Consider the following 7,802-nt stretch of genomic DNA (forward strand, 5'->3'; position numbering starts at 1 on the left):
CCTTCCTTTCCGCACTTAAAACTCTTTTTGCCCTTCTTAAAGTTTTTCTTAAAATTGTTGTTGTCATAACTGACGTGTAGTTCCGCCCTACTTGTAATTTCCTTGCTAATGCTATCTTCCTGCCTATTCGCTTCTTCAGAAATTTTTATTTTTAGCATGCTCAAGCTCGGCAAATCATCTCGCGTCTCAATCGCAACAACAAAACTTTCATACGATTTAGGCAAACCATTTAGCAACACAACTGATAAGATCTTTTCATCAACCTTTATGTTGACCTCTGCTAAAGCCTCGTGTACCACCTGGAATTTCCGCAAATATTCCTGTGCACTTATACCAACCGACATTTTTAACGTCAACAATTGTTTAATTAAAAGCACTACCCTTGCTGGTCCGCTTGGCCTGTGAATTTTATTTAGCTTTTGCCATGCCTGTGACGACGATACACAATTTTTATACCCGATACTCAAAATGAGTATTGTGGTATATTAGATTTGTGGTAAAAGTGGATGTGTGTAACGTCCAGAAGGAATCGTTTCCGACCCCATAAAGTATATATATTCTTGATCAGCATCAATTGCCGAGTCGATTGAGCCCTGTCTGTCTGTCCGTCTGTCCGTCCGTCCGTCCGTTCGTCCGTCCGTCCGTCCGTCCCCTTCAGCGCCTAGTGCTCAAAGACTATTAGATCTAGAGCAACGATGTTTTGGATACAGACTTCTGTGATATGTCACTGCTACAAAAATATTGTAGTGTAGAGTGTAAAATCTCAACCAGATCGTATAATTATTATAGCCAGAATCAAGAAAACAATTTCATTCTTTCTCGCTCTGTCTCTCTCTAACACACAGGTTTCATGGTCGGCTTTGCCAATTGCAAAATATGAGTTCAAGGATCTCAGAACCTATAAGAGGCAGAGCAACCAAATTTGGTATCCACACTCCTGTGATATCGGACCTTGACCGTTTCGTGTCCAAATTTCGCCACACCCCCTTCCGCTCCCGCAAAGGACTAAAATCTGGGGCATCCACAAATCTCAGAGACTATAAAGGCTAGATTAACCAAATTTGGTATCCGCACTTCTGTTAGATCTCACTATAAAACGTATATCTCAGAATTTCGCCCCACCCTTTTCCGCCCCCACAAAAGACGAAAATCTGTTGCATCCACAATATTGCACATTCGAGAAAACTAAAAACGCAGAATCATAGATAATGACCATATCTATCAGATTGCTGAATCTGGATCAGATCAGATCATTTTTATAGCCAAAAGGAACAAATCAATTTGCAGTCCCCGACGTCACGCTCAGACTGATTTTCTGTCTCTCTCGCACGCACTCCTTGTCGTGTCGTTTAATATTAGCGGCGTCTGCCGGAGGAGAGCCATACTGACTTAGTATCGGGTATAACTGTAGAGTTGCGGTCTCCGCAGCAACTCACAACGTTCCCCCTCGTTAATATTGTTTAGTTGGGTCGATTTAACACAAAGTAAAATTGACGCCAACGCCTTTTGATCCTTTAGTTCAAAAGCTGCACGTTGCTCATTTGTTGCACTTTCACTAAGCTCAATTTTACCACTGACGATTGGCCACAAATCATATTGTATGAGAACACTTCTCATCAAAACTTCCCATGTGCTATAATTGTTTTCGTCCAGTTTCTCAATATTGAAATTCATATTTCCACTCATTTTTTATACTTATTGTCCCACAGTGCAAAATTTGTAACTGTCGATCGTCTCATGCACAAAGCAACTACGACGACAATACTGTTGTCCGTGTCTTTCTTTTGTTTTTTCGTTTTCTTTTAAGTATCCCTCCGAGTTGCTATTTACACACACACACTTGTGATTTTCTAAGGCTTGGTATACACACTTTTGGGTATACACACTCGCGGTTTTGTGCGGCTTGGCATACGCACTTTTTGGTATACAAGTTAACGTACCCAATTCTATTGAGCTCTTATACGAGTTGTAAACAATCTTTGGCTTTCCAAAACGAAAACAATTTCAATCTTGGGCTAATTTCTAAGATGTACAATCGCAAGGGCTCCCGCCGCAATCCCAATCTTTGACACTCGCCTAAATGGAAAACCAATGTTTGCCCACACCCGGCTTCTCATAAACAATCTCACTCCCGGCTTTCTGCAGATCCTGCACCTTAGGCATTTTACAGTTCTCTCTTTGGATGACGAAATCCAATACTCGGGATGGCGAAATCAATTGAAATGTTTATAGAAAAACTATTCCCGAAAGGGATCAACGATGCAAAGATCAGAAAGTTCAAGTCAGTCTTGATCCAGAAGCGACACCGCAAAGTCGAGCTAAAAATTAAGATCGCGCAAACCCTTTGTCCGGAAGCCTTTGTGACCCTCTACTTAAATCTATATCAGTGAAGTTAGAAGTAAAATAAAAACTTTTTAAAAACACAATCCGCTACCGCAGTTATTTAATTGGCGCCCAACGTGGGGCGACGTTGTATAAAAAGCACCGAATAATAAAAGTGTTGCGTCGTGCCGAAGCCCGAAGGACAATTAATTAATGGAATAAATCCTTCAGATATAAAAACGCGGAGTGACTGTGAGATATAAGATAAGAAAAAGTGAGATAAAAAGGAAACAAACCGGAGCTTAGGGTGTGCAAAAATAAATACAATATACAATACAAATACAAATACAAATACAATACAAAATACAAATAAATACAAAAGCTAATCAAGACAATTCAAAAATACAAAAAAACCAAAAAAAACCAAAGTTTTTAAACAAAACCAACCAAACCAAAACACAAAGAAAGTGAAACTATCAGCTAAACCAAAGAAGGAAGACCCGCAGAAGACCCAGTTAAACAAAGAAATTTAAGAAGGAAGACCCGTTCGAAGACCTGTCAGCCAAATCAAGAAGGAAGACCCGTTCGAAGATCTGTCAGCCCTACCGGATAGTTCGTGAGCAAAAGTTGTATTAATAAATATATAAGTTCAATTAGGTTATATTAGATTATAAAAACAAACATATAAGAAAAATTTAAGGTGGATCAACTAACTTTAGATTTTGAAAAACTAAAAATGATTAACTCACAAACAAGGACCGATCTCACTGCAGATCTGGTCAAACAATTGATAGCACTTCAAATTTCACAAGTACAGGAGCAAATTGTAAATTTAAAACAACAAATAGAAACTAAATCCGATCAGGTATCAGATTATCAGGCAGAAACAATAGACGAGACAATAAAAGATGACACCACATTAAAGGTAATAGAATCCCTACCAATTTTCAATGGTGGATTAAACCAATACGTAGGATGGAGGGAAGCTGCAGAAACTGCAGTGAAGTTATATAAGAAAGGAAGTAAGCAATATTATATTGCCTTAACAATTTTGAGAAACAAAATAACAGGACCAGCACATGACGCACTGACCAACCACGGGACAGTTTTAAATTTTGATGCCATACTTTCACGACTTGACTTTGTTTACAGTGACAAGAGACCAATTTACATAATAGAACAGGAGTTAAGCGTTCTCCGACAAGGGAACCTTTCAATAATAGATTTCTATAACGAGGTTAACAAGAAAATTACCTTGTTAATAAATAAGACAATAATGACTCACGGAAAGGACAGTGAAATCACGAAAGAATCAAATAAGAAAATTAGAGACAATGCCTTACGCATTTTTGTCACTGGCCTAAACGGCGGCATTGCAGAAATCCTATTTTCATTGAATCCCCCAGATTTACCGAATGCCTTGGCAAAGGTACAGGAATTGCAATCAAATAACATTCGGGCCCAATTTGCCTACCAATTCAGTGGCCCCAGAAATTCAGGGAATAATAACTACAATACATTAAGATTCAACCAACGACAACCAAGGACTAATAGTTCACCATTCGACCAAAAAAGGGATCTTCAGAGGAATAACATGTCATGGGGACAACCCTATTTCTTGGGTAATAGACAACAAAATCAGGCCCCAGAACCAATGGATGTAGACGAATCGATACAAATCAAGAACCGACAGAACAGCAATCAATTCAGGGGAAATAATAATAATAGAAATTATCGGGAGAATACTAACGGTTATTATAGGAGAAATAATAACAATTATAACCAAGCTCAGCATTTTAGGGCAAACGTAGTACCGAATAATCAGTCTAACGAAAATCAGGCGCAGAAACGAAAGCCAAACGAAATGTCGGAACAACCGGCTAATAAAGCAATGCGGATAAATAACATTGAGGAGGACCATTTTTTAGATCAGCCCCCGAAGTAGGTCTGCCCTACTTAAAAAGAGTGGATAAAAAAATAAACAGAGAATTAAAAGTTTTTATAGATACGGGAGCAACTTCCTGTTATATAAAAAAGGGAATTTACGAAAATAAAAAAGAATTATCAATTTATAAGAAAGTTGCTACAGTGAATGGGTTTTCAATAATTAAATATTTCCATAATATAACTATTTTCAACACAAAACAAGTGTTTTATGAAATAGACGGAATGGAGGCAGATTTACTAATAGGATTTAACTTATTAAAGAAAATCGGAGCTGTTATTGATACAGGAAAGGGGACTTTAAGTTATAAAGACAATGAGGAGAAACTTATATATGACGAGGTCCTTTCTTTAAACAAATTGACCTCTATAGAAGGAAAAACCATCCTTCCGTTGAAGGAATATATAATAAAAAAATATTTTGAAGAAGAAAAAGAAATGAAAAGTGATTCAGTAAAGGTAGAAGGAAGTTTATATAGCTTGGGATCAAAAAATCCTGAGCACGCCGACGAAGAATTATCCGTCAATAGTTTGGGATTCAAATATCCTGAACCCGCCGTCGTTGAATTATCCGACATCCAAAGTTTTAATAGTTTGGGATTAAAATATCCTGAACCCGCCGTCGTTGAATTATCCGACATCCAAAGTTTTAATAGTTTGGGATTAAAATATCCTGAGCACGCCGTCGTTGAATTATCCGACACTAAAAGTTCGAATAGTTTGGGATTAAAGAATCCTGAACACGCCGTCGTTGAATTATCCGACAATGAACAATTTAAAAGTTTGGGATGCAAAAATCCTGAACGCGCCGCCGTAGAAATATCCGACATTCAAAATTATGCAAATTCTGAATTGAAAAAAATGAAATTGTATAACACAATAACCTACAAAGAGGACAATTTAGAAAATCTCAGAGAGAAAATGGTATCTATCATCGAAGAAGACCATGCCAATATAAATTTACATTTACCGTTCAGAACGGATATAAAAGGAGAGATTAACACTGAACATGATAGACCGGTATATGGCAAGCAGTATCCATACGCTTATTTGGTTAACGATTTCGTTAATAACGAAATAAGTAAAATGTTAGATGAAGGTATAATCAGACCTAGTAAAAGCCCATATAATTCAGCGGTAATAGTAGTACCAAAGAAGGGAGTAAATGAGGACGGAACTCCTAAACATAGATTAGTACTAGACTTTAAGAAACTTAATGAAAACACCATACCGGATAGATACCCTATGCAAGATCCTTCAGTAATCCTTGCCAATTTAGGTAAGGCAAAGTATTTCTCGGCCATTGATTTAGAGTCAGGTTTCTATCAGATTTTAATGAGGGAATCAGATATTGAAAAAACATCTTTTTCCATAAATAACGGCAAATATGAATTTCTAAGAATGCCTATGGGATTGACGAACGCTCCCAGAATTTTCCAAAGGGCAATGGACGATATACTTAGAGAACAAGTTGGGAAAACTTGTCACGTCTATATGGACGATATAATAATATTTTCAAAAACTATAGAACAACATTATAAAGATCTAATTCATATAATACAGATATTGCAAAACGCTAACATGAAAATTTCCCCAGAAAAGTCGAAATTCTTTCAATTGGAAACCAAATTTCTGGGATACATTGTTTCCCAAAATATCATTAAAACAGATCCAGACAAAATCTCCACAATACAAAACTATCCAATTCCTAAAAATATCAGAGAGCTACGTAGCTTCTTAGGACTAACAGGGTATTACAGAAAATTTGTCCGAAATTATGCTACAATTGCCAAACCATTAACAAAATATCTGAGTGGAGTAAATGGGAAAGTTTCACGAAGGGCATCCAAGAAAACATTAATACAGCTGGATGAACCAGCAATGGGAGCATTTAATAATTTAAAGGACAGTTTAATAGCACATATTGAATTAGTACAACCAGATTACAATAAAAAATTCACAGTAACCACAGATGCATCGGACATAGCAATAGGTAGCAATAGCAATAGGTGTCGCAAGATGGGAATCCCATAACATTTATTTCTAAAACTTAAAGTAAAACCGAGCAATTATATGCTACTAATAAAAAGGAATTATTAGCTATTGTATTGGCATTAAAAAATTTGCGAAATTATTTATACGGAGTGAGTGGAATTGAAATACATACAGATCACCAACCTTTGTCCTTTGCAATGTCGCAAAAAAATCCAAATGTTGAAATGAAACGTTGGTATTACTTCATAGAAAGTTTCACACCAAAAATCATTTATAAGCCAGGCTCAACTAACGTAGTAGCGGACGCTTTCTCTCGGATTAAAATAAATCATATGACAGATAGTGATGTCGACCAGACAGAATCAGAATCAGACATAAATACTCAGCATTCAGCAGAGAGTAGTTTTGAAAACGTCATTCAAGAGACTAGCAAGCCTCTAAACCAATTTAAACAGCAGCTACTATTAGCGCAATGGAGATTCACAGTTCATGAGTTAGTAAGAGTTTATGAAAATACCCGACATATTATTGAATTTGATACGGTAGACAATCTGCTAATCATTTTAAAAGAATTTATTCAGCCTCACTTAACCACAGGAATACACTGCACTTTAGAAGATTTATACCTTATCCAAAATAAGCTAAAGGAAAACTTCATAAATAAATTTCTCTTCACGAGAAAGTTCCTCCAAGATGTAGTAAATTCAGAAGATAAAGCTATAATTATAGAAGAAACACATTGCAGAGCCCATAGAGGACTAGACGAAAATTACAAACAAATAACTAAGCTGTATTATTGGCCAAACCTGCACAAAAAATTAAAAGAATATATAAAAAATTGTGAGATCTGTAACAAAAACAAATATCACAGACACCCTGTAAAAATTCCAATTGGGGAAGCTCCCATTCCAGCAAAAGAAGGAGATCAATTACACTTAGACATATACTATGCCCAAAACCTAACATTCATAGCTTGTATAGATTCTTATTCCAAATACTTGGTGGTCAAGGAAATTCAAAGTAAATTAAACATTGAAAATAAGGTAATGGAAATTTTGCAACACTGACAATTAATCATTAATCAACAATAGAAACAGAATTATACATAAAGATAACATCAAATATTAAATATTTTTTTCCAGAAAATGTATGCGAATATACTAATACTGACTTTTGTTATATTGACGACTTCGGAAGTAATTGACTATACGCATAGTGACTATCTATTGCTCAAAGACGACAGAGACGTTTACACTTATGAAACATACGCTGAACTTTTCCATATTACTAATTTGAGTTTTTATAGAGAGATAATTGATAAAGAATCCAAATATGTCAACAAATCAATTAATTCAGACGATGAGTGGGAAATATCAATGGACTTAAGTCTATTAAAATTAATGATTTCAGAATTAGTTCCAAAACGGAATGAAAGGGGAATAAATGAATTAGGTACCATTTGGAAATGGATAGCAGGCAGCCCTGATCATGACGACTTTTTGAAAATACAAAATAAAGTAAATGAATTAACTGAAAATAAT

Source organism: Drosophila miranda (assembly GCF_003369915.1).
Source record: "Drosophila miranda strain MSH22 chromosome Y unlocalized genomic scaffold, D.miranda_PacBio2.1 Contig_Y2_pilon, whole genome shotgun sequence".
Taxonomy (NCBI): domain Eukaryota; kingdom Metazoa; phylum Arthropoda; class Insecta; order Diptera; family Drosophilidae; genus Drosophila; species Drosophila miranda.